Source organism: Coturnix japonica, chromosome 2 (genome assembly GCF_001577835.2).
Source record: "Coturnix japonica isolate 7356 chromosome 2, Coturnix japonica 2.1, whole genome shotgun sequence".
Lineage (NCBI taxonomy): Eukaryota > Metazoa > Chordata > Aves > Galliformes > Phasianidae > Coturnix > Coturnix japonica.
The window spans coordinates 109,829,007-109,849,491 of NC_029517.1; the positions used below are offsets into that span (position 1 = coordinate 109,829,007).

At 41.6% G+C, this 20,485-nt stretch overlaps 1 protein-coding gene across 2 annotated transcripts in view; it reads right to left on the minus strand.

Moving 5' to 3' along the window:
- Positions 1 to 20,485, minus strand: part of PAG1 (phosphoprotein membrane anchor with glycosphingolipid microdomains 1) — a 90,433-nt gene that overhangs the window by 56,130 nt on the left and 13,818 nt on the right. Inside the window, exons 1-2 of one of the 2 annotated variants that reach the window (XM_015855850.2) lie at positions 12,010 to 12,154; positions 11,435 to 11,495 (exon numbers count right to left, since the gene is read on the minus strand). The gene's annotated coding sequence lies outside the window, so the exon portion shown is untranslated. Of the gene's footprint in view, positions 1 to 11,434; positions 11,496 to 12,009; positions 12,155 to 20,485 lie in introns of those variants that run through there. The other variant, XM_015855849.2, reaches the window with a different exon arrangement.

Genomic DNA, 20,485 nt, shown 5'->3' on the forward strand with positions numbered 1-20,485 from the left:
ACAGAGTGCAAGACCCCATATTCTCCTTTGTATAAAGTCACAGAACCATAGAATCACAGGGGTTGGAAGAGACCTCAAGTGGCCATTGATTCCAGCTGCACTGCTAAAGCAGGTACCCTACAATAGCTCGCACAGGTAGGCATCCAGACAGGTCTTGAATATCTCCATAGAACCACACAACCTCTCTGGGCAACCTGTTCCAGTGCTCCATCACCCTTACCGTAAAGTTCTTCCGTATGTTTATATGGAACTTCCTATGTTCAAGTTTTAGGCCCTTACTCCTTGTCCTATTGCTACAAATCACTGAGAAGAACCTGGCCTCATCCATTTGCCTCCCACCTCCATATACATATTATAGATCATATAGATCTGATAAACATTTATCTTTTCCCAAGGTTGAGCAGACCCAGGTTACTCAGCCTTCCCTAATACAACAGACAGTCCAGACGCTTGATAATCTCTGTGGTCCTCTGCCAGACTACTTCTAGGGGATCCCTGTCTTTCTTGAACCGGGGAGCCCAGAACTGCACACAGTAATCTAAATGTGGCCTCACCAGGGCAAAGTAGAGAGGGAGGATTACCTCCCTTGACCTGCTGCCAGGATGCCACTGGCCTTCAGTGCACTTCAGTACAGGGGTACACTGCTGGCTCATGACCAACCTGTTGTCCACCAGGACACCCTGGTCCTTCTCCACAGAGCTCATCTCCAGCAGGTCATCCCCTAACCTGTACTGATGCATGCAAGTCACACAGTTAATATATAAGAGGTTATTATGATTCATTTCATTTCTACCTAGGTTACAGATTTGCTTTTCCTCCAGCTCCCCTCCTCCACTCACATTTGGTTAATATGCAAAGGTAATGCATTTTATTGAAGAAATGAGGAAGGTCTGCATTAAGTCACATCTGCTTCAGAACTCAGTTGACTCCCCACCAGCTGGAATGTATTATTTGATTAAAAATGCTGTTGAGCCAGCTGCCATGCAGCACGTTTCACTACCCCGATTCCTGGTGGATTTAAATCCATATTAAAAATGTACTCTAGCATGAATCAGCCTGTTGTCAATGTTGATGCATACCTGGGAAATTAAAAAAAAACAACCTAGTCTCCCTAGAACTAGTCACCTCAGCCTGTAATGCAGAAGGTGCTCAGTGGGTAAGAACTTCAAATTTCAGGTATCAGAAGGCAGTAGTTCCATAAGGTAATGTCTTAATTACACCCGCAAGTTTGCTTTTCTTCTTACCACAAAAACAAACCAAACTCCCCTTCCAACAGAACCATACCTGAAATAAAAAGTGGTTTCTGAGTTTTAACAACTAGAAATAAAAGGTCTTGTTATCTCACTGATGTGGTGAAGTATTTATTAGTGGAAGGTAATTATTAGTGAAGTTGCCTGGAGTAAAAAAATAATTTATAGTTCAAGCCTATTACTGCTAATTTATTTAAAATGAAAGACTGTGTCAGGCAAAAAGCCCATTTAATTCGAGGGGGATTTCTTCCTAATGTGGATTGCAGGAATATGTGCCAAGAGTATATGCCGTGAATAAGCACTGAAAATGTTGCTCAGCAGTGCAAGAATATTAAAAGCTTTAAGGCAATCATTTGCAAAGGTATGCTTACAGGGCCTCAAAAATAGCAAACATGGTGATGATTTATTGATAGAACTGATTTTTCCCACCACCTTTTCCAGCTACCTCAAAGCAAGCTGCAGACTACAGCTTCACTGGCTCTAAAAGGTGTCCATCAGTAGGTCCAAAGAAAGTTGATATCTGTGCTATGTTTGCAGCTTGCTTTGTTCAGTGGATGGCCATGGAAGAAGTTAAAAAGTATTGATGGCTTCAGAAAAGACAGAATCTCTTAATATGCAGATATAAGAACACACAGAGCTAAGGCTGAAAGCCCAAGCCCACACCAGCTCCTGGTGGTGTCAAGGGTAGACACTGCTAAACATTTTCCTTAAAAAGACTAGAGAAGAAACAAGTGGATATTAAACTGATTAAACTCATTAACATTAGTCAATCTAAACTCCCAAGCAATGGTGATGTGACAGTAAATTTTAGTCATAGAACTGAACATAACTGGGAGGTCAAGTCACTACCAAACCAGTTGGTACAATCGGATGGTTGGTTGAACTGAACGGTCTGAGCCTGGCTGGGACCCACACCACAGCAAACACCACTGTAATGGGCAGCTTTACTGACAGCATCTGCAGAGAAGCAAATCCTCCCAGGTGGAGTACTGCTGGCACTGAACTTCTCTTCAGCTCTATATCTATGTCCCAGTTTCAGCCAGGGTGTTTCTCATGAAGGAAAAATCACTTCATAGTGTCTGGCATGATGCTATATTTAGGCTCTAGGAGAAAAACAATGCTGATAACACACTGATGTTTTAGTTGCTACTGAGCAGCGCTGTACAGAGCCAAGGACATACTCATTTTTCAGATTCTCGTACTGTCCTGCCAGCAGAAGGGCTGGGGGACACAGGGAGCTGGGGGAGGGGATGGAGCCAGGACAGCTGACCTACAATGGCCAAAGGGACATTCCATACCACAAGTCACCATGTAAAAAAGTCTTTTAAAACTGTGGGGAGCTGGCCAGGCAGGCAGCTGCTCCTTGGGGACTGGATGGGCATTGTTTGGTGGGTGGTGAATTGCTTGTGCATGTCGTGTTTTATATATAGAAATAAAAACACAAACGTATATATTTATTGATAAAACTATCATAATACACTTTCTCTTCCTTTGTTTCCCCCCCCCCCAATTCTCTCCCCCACCCCACTGAGAAGGGACAGGTGAGCAAATGACTGTGTGGTGCTTACATATCTGCCATGTTAAACCACAAGAACGTGAATGTCCAGTTCAGATTCTCAAGAGGAAAAAGAATAAACTCTCTTTACTGCATCTTAGGGACCCTCCTTTGAAATATATTTGAATTCAGTTTGGAAAAGCCTGAACTACGACTTACGATTTCATGGTTTTAAATGATTTATATTTCTAGATCCATTGCATCACTTCCTCAATAAGCAAGAAATATATTATGTCCTATATATTTCAGAGACTGAGCTTTGTATATTTTGAATTTTCACCCTTCAACCTCTTTCACTCCAGTAATGTGTTGGAGATGCAAATGTCATATCTATACTCAGCCCTCCTACTTCCCAACCCTCTGATCTGCAGCAGCACTGAACATACATCTGCAAATGGAAGCGCTGTAGGATCTAACCTGTGAGACCTGATAATAGAGAAAAAAGACGCAAGTCCTCCAGAAAAATAAACCAAACAAACAAATAAATAAGCTGTACTTCAGCTCAGGCATACAAAATTCATAGAAATATTTTAGGAACATTCTTTATTAAGGACATATGTCTTCATTTGTCACATTTGCTGTATGATAACAGCATTCGTTTTCCTCACATGGTGCTGTAAAAAAGCCCATGGAGGCTGTGAAGCACTGAGCCATCACAATTATTTTCTCTGCCTTATGTTACAGTAGCCTCTAGGAGTCACGGGCCAGGACACAGGCATGCTGGAGGTTGTGCTTACAAAGAAGAAGATGGTTCTTGTCTCTGAGGGTCATATTCAAACATAAAGCAAAGGATAATAAATGGATATGGACGGTTGACAAAGAGACAGTGGTTGTAACACACCACTAACCTATTTTTTTTTTCTTTCCCCCAGGGGTTATGGCAGAGGAGATATTAAGAAGGGAATTAAAAGGAGAGAATGAAGCTAAGTGCATTGATGTTTGCCCAGAGCTCATCCTTAACTTACTACCAACCAAGAGTAAAACATGGACGCTGGTTTGAATACACGGTCAGTGCTGAAGCTGGTATGAGAGATGAACTGGAAGGATGTGTGGATGGATGAGCCAGATGGGCTCTGGATATTAAAACAGGCTGCCTCTTACTACCACTGCTGTTAAAGAGAGAGTGATAAATATTATGGAGGAGCTCACAAGAAAATTAATTTTATTTATATCAGGTTTGAATAAGGTAAGAACTACACAGGCTGTATGTGGACCATGCCTGGCAGTGGAGTGAGGCTTCATCTAATGACCATGGACATCCCAATGGCTGACTCAAACATCTCAGCCCACCAGCATCTCTGGAGGAAGAAACGCTCCTCAGTATCTTTCACAGCTGATTTTTTAAGCCCAGGATACCATCAACTATGTTGTTCATTTTCATGAGTTTTCATCTTTTAATAACTCCTACAAGACCTGTTTGCAACAGCTAGAAACTGCTGTGCTCTACGACTGTTTTGGCCTTTGATAAATTTATTTACATTTACACTACCTGCTATTTAATTCTGTTGGAAAATATTCCAGATGATAGCATTTTTTTTCCTGTTGTCTCCTTAGCTCAGCCATCGTGCAAGTTAATAGAGCAACGGAACCTGCGATCAGTTTGAGCTCAGTAATAAAGCTGAGTCTTAAAACACTTGTCTTTCTTGACGTGAGAATCTCAGCAGCAATGCTGCCTTTTATGCAGTTGACCTTTGAGATGGATGACCTCTGATGTCCTCTTATTAAACCTCCCAAAACATCTGTTGGTTTGTTTGAAGCAATGTGTTACGATAAAAAACACGTAGAGGTTCCATAAATTATTGTTCAGGAAAAAAGAAAAGATATAAATAGAAAAATGAAGAAGATTTCTTCTTTCCATTTGGAAACTACAGGTAAAAATTTCATAAATCAAGCACTTTTCATCTGAAGTTCCAACAACGTGTCAGATGAAAGCCACCTTAGGAACACATCATAAAACCCAGTGAAACTCTCTTCACTGTGCTGTAATCAGATAAACTTTACCAACAAAGTGTGTTTAATGTATGGATTGCCTTTAATCTTTTTTTGCTTAGCGGCCTTCTAAAATTTAGTAAGGCCCAACACTGGAATGAAAGTTGGTAGGTAATACTCTAGTTTGCTAGCATACCATTGTCCTGCATTACTGAACACTGGAAGAGCACACTGAGGACCATCATGATGATAACAAGAAAATCGTGCCTGGTCAGTCACCCATGCTGGCTGATGAAGCACAGCAGGCAGCAGCAAATAGCTCAGGGGGAGAGAGGCATTGCTTTACAACTGCACCAGCTCAAATGGAGACATTCTGTTCCCACGAGGACCTGCCTGCTCATAAATAACTGAACGTGCCTGTCACAGCCTGGCAGTGAATTCCAACCCACAACTGGGTACCCAAGCTCCCCTCGGACTGCAGCACCTTGGAAGGCTCCTGTAGGATGCATCTTAGTGTGCAGTGAAATAAGCTTCCTAAATAGGTTAAATGGACCATGTCCTAAATGTTGCTACTTCCCTTCACTGACAAGGGGGAGAGCTAGAGTGACCAGGCCCAATGCAGACATCCTCTGGCTGAATGTCCTGAAGAGCACTCCAGGCTGCTGAAGCAGAAAATGCGTATATTCATGTTGCAGTGCTTTATCTGGGGCTGCGTATTCTTCTGCTGTCAAAAGCAAAGAATTATGTTCCTGACAGCAGTAATGACAGAACTAAATTAAGAAAATAGAGTTCAGAGAGGCAGAGAGATGCACTGAGCATCAGACGAACAAACCTTGTTAACTGACCGCCTCCCATATATCTAAAGAGATTAAAAGAATTATTATTACAGCTCCAGTTTAACAGTTTGGAAAACTGACATTTAAAGTTGCTAGTTAACATTCAGATATTCCTAATGCGATGCAGTAAATTTGTTACTTGAAGCCTGCTTGTAAATACACAGTCAATCTTGCAAGTTAACGGCAGCATTCAGAGGTAGTGGCAAGAGTAAATAAAACCTCACACATTTTCATGACTATGTGTTTGCATCAGATAGCAACCATAAAAACCTGTCCACTGCAGCACGTACAAGAGCCCATAGAAATGTCATTTTTATCATACTTTCTTCAGATCGAGCCAAATGAAATGAGATTTTCAAATCCACAAAAGGGTGATATAAAAACACTTCAGTGTTTTCCTGGTATCATCTTCACATCTATGAAAGTCCAGCCATTTGATTTCTTAGAAGATACCTCAGTGGTAATTCTGTTCTCATTCTTTCTTAAGGCCACATCACTTCCTGGAGGAAAAAAATAAGCGTGCACGCTTCAGGTGCTCCTACATGGCCTGTGTGGGCAGAGATTATGCCGTCCCAGTTGAATGATTTAAAACTGCATTTACTGTGATGTTTCGGGATTGAAGAGGTCAAAGCCTCCCCTACCACTATTAGGTGGTCTGCAAATTGATTTAAGGACCGCACATTATTTCTTAGCTTCAGAAGTTTAACTTGGTTTCATTTTAAATAACATCCCTTTTTTTTTTCATTAACCAAGATGGGAACTTCATGCCCACTGAACGGATATGAGGGGCTTTTGTTGTTTTGTTGCCTCCAAATACACAAAGCGAACTTCAAAACTCCTGAATATATCAAACTACATTCAGACTCAAGGCCAAGTTCACATTGCTGAGAGAAGTCCCTGCTCAGATAAGACTTCACATTAGAATATCCTGAGCTTGATTTATTAAGTAGACAAAACAGTTTTGGAAATGCATTTTCCATCAGCAAATACTACTTGTGCTGTGATCTAACTCCGAATGAAGACAATCAGAACAAACCTCCTTTTGCCTATTTTTTTCCAACAGGTCAATCACAATAAACAGCTTATCCAAAATAATTCAACTCACATTATAAAAAGACCATCTATTTATCAGTTTAATCAGTCATACAGACATCAATTTAATATTCAGTTAGAATAAGTGCTTATGAATCACACACGGTTTGGAAGTTCTGACTCTCCGAACAATGCTTGGGTTTAAAATTTGTATTGATAACAGGAGTCTATGTACAAACATGCAAAGTAGGAGAGCAGCAAGCCTGTTTTATGGCATAGATGTGTCTGGGCTTGGCTATCTGCCTTCTCCTTCCACCTTGGCTTGGGTAACTGGAATAAAGATGAATGAAAATGTAGGTTTATAGTAACTATTTGTTATTCAAATTTCCTTTCCCGACTGCGAGAATGTGTGCTCAGAATTAAAAGGCTGCTCTTCAACATCAGCACATTGATTTCTTGGGGTCCTCGCAAAGCTTTGCACATTGTTTTTGAACTAGAGATATACACCCTCCTAACTGCCTGTCAGACATCATTTCTGCTTTATGAATAAATAATACCATGCCCAGGGGAAACGTTGGTCTAAGACAAAAAAATCAATATGTGTCTAGCATGTGTTAGGCAGTAGTTGAGCTGAAATCTGTCTCAAATATGTGAAGTAATTTTAATAACAAAACAAATCCTCTCCAAACTGAGCTTAGAGGACTGTCATTAAGAAAGCTCTGACGCTATTTCATTGCGCATCCTATTTGAAGAAGAAGAATATTGCCCTCTTAAAATGCAAATAGATTCTCTGATTGCCAAGTGTTTGGATATTACTTATCTACAAATTTCTAATACTCATGTGGCAGAGATACGGCAGCAACTAATCTTTTACTTTGTTCCACTTGGAGCAGTTCTGGTATACATCTGTGTAATAAAGCTGTCTGCTACTACAACTGCCTTCATTTTATTTTTTAAATACCTTCTTCCACAAACACCTCATATTTTTGCAGCAGACCTGGGATCAAACAAAAGCAGGGTAAACTTATGCAGCTCTGTAATCACACTGGCCATTCCTGCAGTGTGAGCCTGTTTCCACACCCACCTCAGGTTCTGTCTCTGGCATCCATCACCATAGCCCCAGTGATTCAAATCCATTGCAGGACATCTGGACCACTCTACCTTTTCGACACAGATCAAAAACAGACAACCTTACCTACCTACCATCACAAGGCAGGGTCTTTAACTCCTTTACATAACCCACAGCTCAAAACAGCACCAGAGAAAGAGAGCAAAGAGGTAAAGGGAAGACTCATGAATGATTTGTGATACCAGTGACTCCAAGCCACTGGTGTCCAGCCCAGGGACATATCCTTCAAAAGTCATTTCTGCTCTGCTGTTATGCAGACCTTTCAGTGCAGATCCTCCCCCTGGGAGCACATTGACAAAGTGGCTCCTCCTGCTACATACTCATAATGAAAAGCACAAACTTTACATATTGATGACCCTTTTAGGCAGAGGAGCTGCAGCTGCGTGCCCTGGCCTGGGGCAGTTACTCATGCAGGAGAGCTGACCATCTGGAAATGCAATTTAAAGAAAGCAGAAGGAAGCCTGATGTCTTGGGGAAAGAAACATACTTGTGCAGAAGCTTTAGCTGAGGTGTTCTGAGGCTTACACTATAGGCTAGCATGGGGAGCCCATCAGCATCAATGCAGACACAGAACATCTGTTTTACCAAATTGGAGGAAGTGAAATGCTACATGGAGAGGAAGCTCTGATACATGATTATATATAAAATACAGCATAAGTTGTCCAAAAACGCTATCTTGAATGAATTTTATGCTATATTGAATGAATAGTGATGCTTCCTACAACTGACACTGTAATGTCAGTGAGAGAACACTGCTTTAAATCTCCCCAGCTTGGTGTGCCACACAACCACCCAGGGGAAGAACACCAGCAAAATACCCAGACTGTTCCACTGAGGCATCCTGAGGTGCGCTTTCACACTGTGAGAGATCATCTGTGGAGTAAAGATTTGAAAGACGTCCTCCGCCCACCCACCCTCCTCACCTCCTTCTGAACACCCTTCAGCCGCACTCCAAACCACAGCTGCCTTGTGACCGGAGTCAGCTGTTTGGTTTTTACACAGTCAAAAATCCCCCTATGACCATGGTGAATGTTGCTGCTATTTCTCCAGTAGCAGCTTGCTGAAAGGATCCTGTCTTCACTCAGCCTCACTCAAGGCCAAACAGCTGTTTCTTGGTGGTGTGAGAGAGAAATAAATCCAGATTTTTACAAGACCCTTCATCTCACCAAAATCAATCCTCCTTTTCAGCAGCAACATCCCCAACTTTTTGCACTGACGAAAAAGGATAAAAAAGTCACTGGACCTACAGCTCTGCTTCGATGATGTCGTCTGGCTGTCTAACACTGACAGAGTATCCCGGCACATGCTAACTTGCTCACAAGTCCCAATTTCCTGTGCAAGTGCTCAGCATATCCAGGTCCTTTAGAAACATCAACCCACTCTTATTGCAAACAGAATTTCCAAAATGATGAGTGATTCAACAGGAAACAGAAAGAAAGTCCTCTGACCTCGCAGAGGTGTTTCATTTCCAGATTTGAGTATTTACACAGAATAGAAATTCAGAACTAAAAGGCTTCATCTTTGGCAGATTAAAAGACAACCGTCACAAACCTCTGGCTTCCAAAGGCAGCAGAAGCATGTGTGATACTAAACTGATTTTATATGGATTTTATCTTTGAGATGTTTGGCAAAGTTTGTTGATTTCTATATTCTTTTTAAAGAAAATTACTATCACGAAGCAATGCCTCCATCAATTATACACCAATTATATTTATGTACTTCACATGAGCACAAGATCTGGGACTGAAGCACCTGTGCACTATGTGTGGATAGTAAAAAAAAAAAATAATAAAAAGGAGCATATTCACACAAACTCATTCACTGTAGCTTTGGAGGTATCAGGTCAGACAAGTTGTGGTAACTGAGTACGCTCTCAGCTTCTGCTTTCTAAAACCAGTAGAGCCATTAATTTTGTCTGAACAAATCACAGAATCATGGGAGCTTAATATCTCAATTGAGGATGTACATGAGGGAATTGAGAGCACCTCCAGTAAGTGCGGATTGTATCAAGCTGGGGGGAAGTGTCAATGTGTCTGAGGGTAGTAAGGCCCTACAGAGAGACCTGGGCAGGTTGGATTGATGGGCTGAGACCGACTGCATGAGACCAAGTGTCAGGCCCTGCACTTTGGTTATAACAACCCCATGCAGTGTAAAAGGCTTGGGGCAGAGTGACTGGGAAGCTGTATGGAAAGGGTTGGTCAACACTTGGCTGAATGTGGGCCCAGGTGCATTCCCAGGTGGCCAAAAAAGCCAACAGCATCCTGGCTTGCATCAGAAAATACCACAGTCAGTAGGAGTATGAAGTAGTTTCTCCCCTTGTATTCAGAACTGGTGAGGGTGCACCTTGAGTATTGTGTACAGTACTGGACTCCTCACTATAGTAACGACACTGAGGCCCTGGAGCATGTCCAGGGAAGAGCAGTGAAGCTGTAAGAGGTCTGGAGAACAAGTCACAAGAATGGCTGAAGGGTATATACATATGTCAGGTTTCACAGTCTCTAGCTTAGAAAATGTCAACAACCCACCAGCACCAATAAAGTCAATTCTATGCAAAGCAGGTAATTCCCAGACTAAAGTCACTAAGCAGTCTGTCTGTCACTCTCTTCCTAAAATAAAATGTTTTTGTTTCCCCTGAATTCAGTTCAGCTCAAAGAAATAATAAATAAATAAATAAATAATAGGGAAAGAGCAAATGATTGCCAAGGTGAGGAAAACGGCTAAGACACTCCAGATCTATTTGTGACCTTGCCATTATGATGAATGAGAAGCAGAAATTTAGCCCCAAAGCAACCGGATTTATCTTTGGTCCAGTGCCATACCATCACTTACTAGAAACAGCCACACAGCAAGGTCTGAAATACTTGGGGTAATAAACAACTGTAGTTTTTAGAAATCAACATCTGCTAAGTGTTAGGAGTCCTTAATTATTTAAACAGCAAATGTGTTGTTCAAGTCTCATCAGACCTTCAGTAAATGAATGGAAAGCAGCACAGGCCTACATACTGAAGACTTGATCTCAGTGCTCCCCATGCAAAGGTACAAGATATGATGCACTTCCAGGGCAACTTCATAACCATAGCACCTGTCTTCATTCCCTCTGTAGAGGGATAGCTTTATAAATTCAACAGAAAATATGACTCCCAGCTGTCTATTTTGTTGTTTATTTTCTGTCCGTACCATGGAGCCCTCATCAGCTATGCTTTCAGAAAGGCTTTGAAACAAGCAAACACAATGTATAGATCTGCAGCATCTACAGTAATCACAGCAGCAGAAGCAGCTTTTAAGAACTTAGCAAAGTAAGCAAAGATGACAGATTCTGATAGTGAGCTCTTGGTTTGCTCTTCCAAAACAGCTCTACCAACCAAATCACCCAGCACCAGGGCAGGAGATGAGAGATAAGGAAAGGCTCTCTAAATAAGCATATCAAAAACATATCCAGTTGATTTCAAGTCTTTCAGCTGAAAATGGTAGTACTGCTTCCTAAGCCATAGTAACACCTGCATTTTCAGAATGTACCATGTCTTCCCTTTATAAACAAACATGCAGCAAACCATAGCTTATGAAACTGCAAGCAAAGGCTTCCGTAAATACTACATGTAATGCTTAGTATCACATTGTTTGTAAATCAAGGGCGTCTTCATAAAGCTGAACTAAAGCCAAGCTGACCACCACAGGAAATAACAAAGAATCAGATAAATAATACCTCAAGAGTCTCTGTAGATCTTGATGTTCCGGCAAAGAACAGTATCGATAAACACTTCCTCCTAGGTAAAAAAATAAAGAAGACATTTTCACAACTAATGTTGTTTTTAAACACATTTTCATTACTTTTATTAAAATCTCTGACCTCCAAAGTTCTTCCAAAGAAGTTAGACTGAGAATTTTGAAATTTTTATTGTCTTGCCTATATAATGTTCACAGCAACATGGATTTCATAGCCCAAATTACTATTAAAGGCACCTGTACACAGCATAGTTTATACCCATGCACTGACAGTATCCTGCAGTGATTTCTGCACTTTATTGTGTCTCACGCCCAGAAAGTCACTGCAGTAAGTGTAGTGGTTTGTAGTAGCGACTGTACTGGTTTGGTATCTAGAAAGAGAGAATCAAAGGCAGCAATCTGCTGAGCATAAAGAGGTGTAGAGGTTGCAGGCTTCCAGCCTTTCAGTGCTTTCTTCTAGATAGAGAATAATGTGGTGGCCACATGGCTGCCAAATTTAACTAATCCAAACTTAACTAATTTGGATTGTAAACTGACGTAGGTTGAAGTAAATACCTTCCTTTTCCTGGATGCTTATTCCAGATGTAAAGGGTCTTCCACCTTTAACTCTGTAGGGATCTGTCTTTCTGTAGTATTGGAAGAGTAGTTTAAAACGAAGTTAGAGTGTAACTTCACTTGTTGGTTGCAATAACTTACTTGAACGGCTTTCAAAACTAAATTAGCTAAAACTGCAGTCCAGCTTTTCAAGCAGAGGTTGTACAATGCAAACCAGTAGGACTGAGAAGTCCTATTACTGCCAAAGTAAACTGAAATGGATATACAATAGGCTAGTTCTGAAGGAATATACCATTTCTTCTACAGCACTAATTTTCAGAACAGTCTTGTGTTTCTAAAGCAGCTTAAGAAACGTGGGATGCTGTCGGGCTGTCTGCCTGCTCAGAAGGATATACTGATTCAATTACTTTCTTTTGACGTAAGCCCAAATTACAATCAGCATAAGCACGTATTACAACTCAAACCCCCTGCACAAAGAAATCATTTCCCTTTTTGTAAGCACTAACCAGCTGTTTTGCTGATTCAGGCCTCCCCATTACTGGCACGCTCTACAAGAAATCACGCAGTGCAAGTGACTACAGAACTGTTGCTTGGTTACATTCTCAATTATCACAATGCTGGCCTTACTCGTTTGGTGTCAAGGTCAATGCAATTGTTTCTTCTTTAATGATGAAGTATCCTGTTTATAACATTTTTATCTGCTTCCTACTTGGTAAAATATTGCCCATTTCAGTCAATCACTGCTGGTTACTCCCACAGAGAGACAAAGTGTGAGAAAATGACCTGCAGTGCTCATTTTTGCCCTTAACACATAGCTTTTTTCTCAACTCCACCCATAATGCCAGCTGCTTCACAGCGACACACAGACACCAACCTTACCACAACGCTTCCTTTCTTCTTTGTCATAGCCTGTTAAATATGGTAGAAATATATTCGCTGTGTATTTATTCTTATTCTCTTCCCATCTAATCTCAAGTGCAAGAAAAGTGGCAACTTTTAATTAGCATGCATCTCCAGCCAGTGGAGCAGGGAAAGCGAAAGCAAAGCAGGATTTTTCACACCAGTTTTAAATCTGCAAAGGTTTTGGTTCCTCCCTGCCTTTGAGGGCAGGTGTCTGGTTGTGAGGACTGTGATGCACTTGAACTACTCCAGGCTGCTGAATATTTCATAGCCCTTGAGAAGCATAGCTGTAATCAACGTGCAAATAATGAAATGGGCAGCGATAACGCAGCAGAGGTAAAGTGTGCCATTAGAAAGCATCATTGCTTTGGCTGCTAGGCAGGATAGCTGTAACAATTTATCACATTATTTGATAAAATAATAATGCTATCAGCTCCAAAATCAGAATGAATGTTATGCCAAGACAAAAATCAGAAAGCATCTCGGGGGACAACATGAATAGCAAAGAAAAAATCAGGGATACTGCCAAAAGAAAAGTGTTCAAGAAACTCTGCTACATGTACTTAGTATTAATCACATGCCAATTACACACATCCCTGTTGAGTATTATCAGAAAGCTAAATTTATGAAAGTTATAGCAGGAAAGGCCGTATAAATATTGCCATAAAACAAATAAACAAAAAGTAGGAAACATTTTAAGTAAAGTTTGTAAAGCAACCCAGCTATGTCCCCATCTCTTTATAATGGGATCTTGGGGTCTGACATTCAAAACCTCAGGTTTTTACAGTGTCAGGTCTGTACCACCCAGCAGTGGCGAGTGCCGAGATAGTGAAAGGCCAAAAGTGATCTCCATGTAATGGTATTTCCTGCAGACAGGCCATGAGCTAAGGATCTCATGTCGAAAAGCATTGCAGAAATATAAATTAATGTCATACATGGCACCATAGTAGTCAGGTTGTAGAAGAGGCAAAGTCATCCATTAAGAGTCACAGGATTAAAGACTGGCATAGGTGGGAGAGGGGACCTTAAGGATCATGCAGTTCCAACCCCTGTGCCATGGGCAGGATTGCCAGTCATACTGCCCAGGAACCCATCAAGCCTGGTCTTGAATGCTTCTAGGGATGAGAATCCACAGCTACTGTGGGCAGCCTGTTACACTGCCTCACCACCCTCTGAGTGAAGAACTTCTAACCTAAACCTCCCCTCTTTCAGTTTAAATCCATTCCCCCTTGTCCTATCACTATCTACCTGCATAAAAAGTTGGTTCCCCTCCTGCTTTCTTTCAAGTACTGGAAGGCCACAATTAGGTCTCCCAGGAGCCTTCTCTTCTCCAAGCTAAACAAGCCCAACAGCCTCAACCTTTCATCACAGGAGAGGTGCTCCAGCTCTCTGATCATCTTAGTGGCCCTCCTCTGGACTCTGCTCCACATCCTTCTCATATGGGCAGACATTTTTCATAAAAATTCTCATCACCAAAGATGCTCTATATACATCTTCCTTAATTTGGCTGGAGGTGTAGCTCAGACCACTAACTCTCTACTCCAAACTGCAATGATTTGGTACGGGTAAGCTGGGAAAGGCATAATCTGTGTGTAGGAAGGGGTTACCTCAAACAACTCCTAACTGCTGCCAGAGCAACACGAGTGAAGACAGAGGCCAATGTGGGTAGAAAAGGGTAGAGGCTGTCTTCCCCATCACATATCTCTTCAGACACCAGAGAAAACTCTGCTGAAGCACAGCTCCCATGGCTGCCTACTCCTTTCTACCTCCAAGCAAGCACCGATACTCACAGACACCTTCTGATACTGAAGTGGCATGCAATTAACAGAAGGCTCCATTAATTATCTTCAGATACTTGCAAGAACAAGCTGAATGTTGCTGTTAAAAATTACAGAATCAGAGAATTAAAGTGGCTGGAAGAGACCTCTGGAGATGAGGTAGTTCAATCTCCCTTATAAAGTAGGTACCCTTACATCAGGGTACAGCATCCAGGAGGGTTTTAAGTATCTCAAGAGAAGAAAACTCCTCAATCTTTGTACCTTATTCCAGTGTTATGTCACTCTCATATAAGTTTTTCCTTATGTTCATATGGAAGTTCTTATGCTTCAGTTTTGTCCATTGCTTCTTGCTCTCTTGCTGGGGACCATTTTAAAAAGCCTGGTCCCCTCCACTTGACTCCCACCCAGTACATATTTATAAGCATTGATAAGATCCCATCTCAGTCTTCTCTTCCCCAGGCTGAACAGTCCCAGGTCTCTCAGCCTTTTCTCATAAGTGAGATGCTCCAGGCCCTTAATCATCTTCATGGCCCTCCACTGGATTCTCTCTAGAAGTTCCCCATCTTTCTTGAACTGGGGAGCCCAGAACTGAACACAGTACTCCAGATGTGGCCTCACTAGGGCAGGGTAGATGGGGAAGTTAACCTTGCTCCAGGTTTGGAAAGGTCTGAATGCAAGACTGCAGTAGGTTCATTTCCAACACTGCATGTTGCAAGGTGAAATCTTGACAGACGTATGATAATACTCAGTGGGATGTTGCAGATGTGCTGATAGAAAGCCAAAAACAGTGAGAGAAAAAAATTGCTATGTTCTTGGAGAAAGAACCTCCATGTTCAAAGAAAGACTTCAATTAATGTCAGTCTAATCATCATGTATTTCAAAATGCAGCTCACAGAAGCTCCAAGAAACTAGGCACTTTTGTAAAAAAAACATATATTGTTCTATATTAATGAAGGGGATAAATACAACCTCTTTGTTCCGTCTCTTTATACTCGCTATGCTATCTACATAGATACCTTGTATTTTCATTGCTTTCCTCACCAGCAAGAGACAGGTAAGGTGGATGGGTTTAATATTGCCAAAGAAAATCTGGCATACACATGTTCAGTGCAGCAGGAAGAAATCAGCTCTCTAACATCAGAGCATCACTTGTCACTCTGAAAGAAAGAGATGTCTCAGGGTGATACTACACTGGAGTCATTCCCATGCTTTGATAATCAAAGGACTCTTCCTAGTGTTATCTTCCATCTGTCGGAGAAGAGATCACATACACAGACCTTCTAGCCAGATGGAGTCACCAGAAATTCTCTTCATCCATCAGAAAGCTCAGACACAATTGAGACGCTCTCATTCATATTCTCCTGCTCTCCCTCCTGCAAATACCCAAAGATAAATTACGCAGACAAACGCAGACTTAGACCTCAAATGTCACAGACAAATCTTACGCAGCTCATTTTCTCTTCCCTTTTTTTTTTTTTCCCCCAATATGAAAGAATTGTTTTTAGTAACTCACTGGGGTTCAGGACAGACCTTAGACAATATAAGGTTGGTGGAACTGCTCCCTGAGTTTCCTCATAAAGCATCCCCAAAACTATTTCAACAGTTGCAAATGTTATGCAGCATTGCCAGCTGTCTTCTGGATACCAGCATTTCAATCTGACACCTCTGTAAAAATGAAAGGTTAGGGTGATAAAGGCTCCTGTAATTTATGAGATGTCTTTATTTATACAGAACTAGTTTTGGAGAAAGGATTGTATGTATGTATTTATATATGTATGTATGTATGTGTGTGTGTGTGTGTGTGTATGCACTAATATACATGCAGTCCTAACATCAAGGGACTCCCAAAAAATGCCCTCCACCAAAGTAGAGCTCTCACTCCCAAATGTCCTCTTCCAAGACGCCCAGGTAGGCAGCAGTTCACTACTCACCCAGCTCCTCCTCCCTGTACAACTGACTCTTAAGAAGAGCCTTGCAAAATTTGCAGTATCAATACGATATCGATATGATATTCTAAGAGTATGTATTTGCCAGCATGCTGAGAAAAAGCACTTGGAAGACAGTAATGGTATTTCCTGATGATGAGTAACAGGTGAGGTTCGCAGCAGCACTGCTTACTAAAGCTGACTGGCACTTTGCTTTTTCAGAGTCATTTTCAACTGTTTAAATATGCAGCCATGTGCTAAATTTCATTTTCAGTATCTCCATTAATGCAATGCGTATATTTCTGAAAATAAAGCCAAAGAAAAATGCCTAGCCCTGCCCAAGTGAAAAGGTCTTGGCATCCTTTTTCTTTGAAAAGCTTTAGCAACTCTAATATTTGAATCAGCCTTGACATGAAACAGGAAAAAGCTTTTTGTCAGAGAGATGCTTTTACTGCACCCCAACATGGGAAAGATGCAATACTGTGCAAACAGCAGACAAAACCAAACAAAAGAGTAATGAAATGGGGAAAATTGGGACTGAGAATCATAGAATCACAGAATCACAAGGTTGGAAAGGACCTACAGGATCATCTAGTCCAACTGTCCTCCCATTACCGTAGCTACAGCAAACCACTAAACCATACCTCAGAGTTCCTCATCCAGACATGTGCAGGGAAGATGACAGATGAATGGCAAGGAAATTTAGCTGCCAAGACAGGGAGAAAAGAAGGGTGACGGAGGCAAGAAACTAGGGAGGGAGGAGAGTGAGAGTCAGTTAATCAAGGCAAAAGCTAGGGAGAAAAAAATAGGTAAAAAAGAAGACTGGGAACCACGTTGATGCAGGAGGACACAGAGCAAAGAGGCAGCAAGTGAGACCTGAGAGGCGGGATGAAGGACTGGCAAGAAGAGACAGTCAAGTGAGTGACAGGAAGGCAATGTAAGTCCATCTGGGGTAAAAGAGGAAATGTACAGCTGACTAAAAGAGGAACAGTGGCTACAGAGGGAAGTACAAACAGCTGTTCTAGAGACAATTGGTCTGGAACATATTTTCTGCTTTAACGCATTTCTCAGCATAGCTGGCAGCAAGAGCACAAAACATGAGAAAATATAATAGACTTGTCGTAATGTAGTAGCATAATTTAATGGAGCTGTAATACGGTTATTCCAAATGATGACATGCTCTGTTCCTGTTAACAATTCTATACCAATTTATATTAGCTGCAGATCTTGTTCAAACTTTCTTATTTAGGTATGCCAGTGGCTCAAGGGTCCCGAGTCCTTGCTCCCCTGGAGACACCAGGCAGGCCTTGATGCTACATGCTGTCCCTGGAGAAACCTCACTACACTGGGGGAAAAGGCAGGAGGAAAGGGGGAAACACCACCCCAGTCTCATCCTGATGGGTCATGCATACAGCATGCCCAGATCTGAGTGCTCCTGGGTCCACTGGTATAAGTGTGCCCTTAATTATTGCCATGGCAACTAAGTAAGTACACATCCACCCTTCCTCGTGCTGTATTCTCTTTGTGAATTTTAATTCATGGAACTGGCACACAGAGCTCAGGAAAATGACTGTGATTTATTTCTTTATTGATAAAGTGAAGGTAGCGGCGCTGCTGATGGCTGCTGCTAGAGTTATAGATGCATCAGGGGAAAATACTGCACTGGAAACCTTTCCCATGACCCAGCACAGAAGCAGTTTTTAAAGCAACTCAGCAATACAGTTAGATGTCAACAGCAGCCTCTTCAGCTTCTGGAAAAATGATGAGGGGGGAGATCTCACCACTCTGTGATGCAGTCATTCCAGTAAAGTCTAATTTCCCGTATAATTGGCTAGAGTCAATTCAAGAGGAGATCCTAAAGGGCAGGGGGAATGTGGGGAATGACAGGAAAGGCAAGAGAAAAAGCAACAGTATTCCAACTGGTCAAAAACACAAGAGTTGATGTCCTTGTTTTACACCTCCTTCCTTCACTGCCCATTAACTTCTGGGCCTAAGCTGCCCTCACAGCTCCAGGCACCACCCATCAGCTGCAGTAGTTCCAGAGACCAAAACTAAAGGTCCAGAAAGGGCCTGGCAAGTGTTTACTCTGCACGGCTCAAAACAAGCACAGGAGAATGCATGGGCCTCGTCTCATTTTTCTGCTTTCAGAATAAATCCAACAGAATGGGCTCACAAAAGCTTTCTCCTACGACTTCCCCCGCATTCTGTAGAGTGTTCTCCAACAAGGCATGAGAAAATAAACAAAGGCTGTGGTGATTTCAGGAGCGTTTTATATTAACTGTGGATTAGATTACTTCGTGCAGAGTCAGGAATTGTTGCTGCAGCTTCTATTGCTGTTTTTTTGGTTGTTTTTCTCCTCACTTCTTCATCTAACAGCTGAGATGCCACCCTCATCTGCTCCTTTGCCTACACAGTCCCCACGCGATAGCAGTAAAGAGACCAGAGCTCTCTGTGTCCCTCTACATAAATCTCCCGCTGCATTTTAAAAGAAAATGTATACTGGAAAGAATTCCCTCCATCGCGGGGGAGTTTTGGGGCTGCAAATTATTCCCCCAAAAATGAGATACAGCGAGGTGTAACAAATGAAATGTCCAGTGGCATCGTACTCAACGTGCTCTCCTGCCCATTATTCCACACCCAATTGCAAGGCATCAAGACTATGTGGTACATTTAAAGATGTTATCAAAACACCCTTCTCTTTACCTTCCTCCTAATGGCACAGCCCAGCCCAGAGCTGAGCTGTCTGTGGAGCACAGAGCACAGCAGATGATCACTGCGTGCTAAGATCTCAGCAGACTTGCCTTTAATCAAGCAACACAATTCAGAGCCAGATGAAAAAAAGGCATCTCAGTAAGAAAATATCCTGCACCTCTGCCACAGGGAGCACTGCTTCAGGAAATGTGCAGACAAAGCTGAAAAATGCAGCAATTTAAGAGGAGCAAAATTGGACAGCAAGAACATTTACCTTTTATCTGAAAACGATTCATGAGACACCCCTATAAAGTGTCAGACAACAGCAAAACAGTTCATCCACTATTGATAACCCAGCATTCCTACGCCATCAATAGCCATTTGAGTACTCCTGAAGTAGATTCAGCTTCATCTACATTATTTTCTTTATTGACAGACCAGGGATGTATTCATGGATGTTTATGGAAGTGCAAGATAGCGAAGTATTGCAAGCTTTATCACACTAACAAAGCAGAATCTTGTTCAGTGTATAACTGAAATATCTGTCCCTCTTAAAAGCTGGAAGGCATTCATTAGCATGTTGGATCTGTCAAGTTCATATTATCTATCTGGTCATTACAGAAAGATAGAGAAGCCTTCAAAAAAAAATTACTTGCAAATTTCTGCACTTACTGACCAAAATGTTATTACCATTACTTACACTATCACATCTTTCCCATAAACTTTCACTCAGAACACAACTAACATCAATATAAAATGCACCACCTAATTATTAGAAGCTGTATTGGCACCATTTTATCTGCCCTTCTGACTGCAAAAATTAGAACTATATAATCATAAATTGGATGCAGGAAAACACTTGACAGTGATGACTAGCTAAGGTTTCATGGGTAATGTGCTGGGCAGTACTAGCCCAGATGAACACTGCAGCTCCAGCTTTTCAAAGTATGTATTATATTATAATACATATATATTATAAATATGACCATTAGTCAATTCTATTCATATTGCAACATGCCAGATACAGACCAAAAGATAATCCCATCCTCCAGGGACTGCTCTATAAAAAGACAGAAAGATGAGAGATGAGAGAGATGTAAGAACATACATATGCATTCATATACAGAGTAATTGGGATGACTGGCCTGTGTCTCATTATCTCATTTATTCATGCTTCAGGTG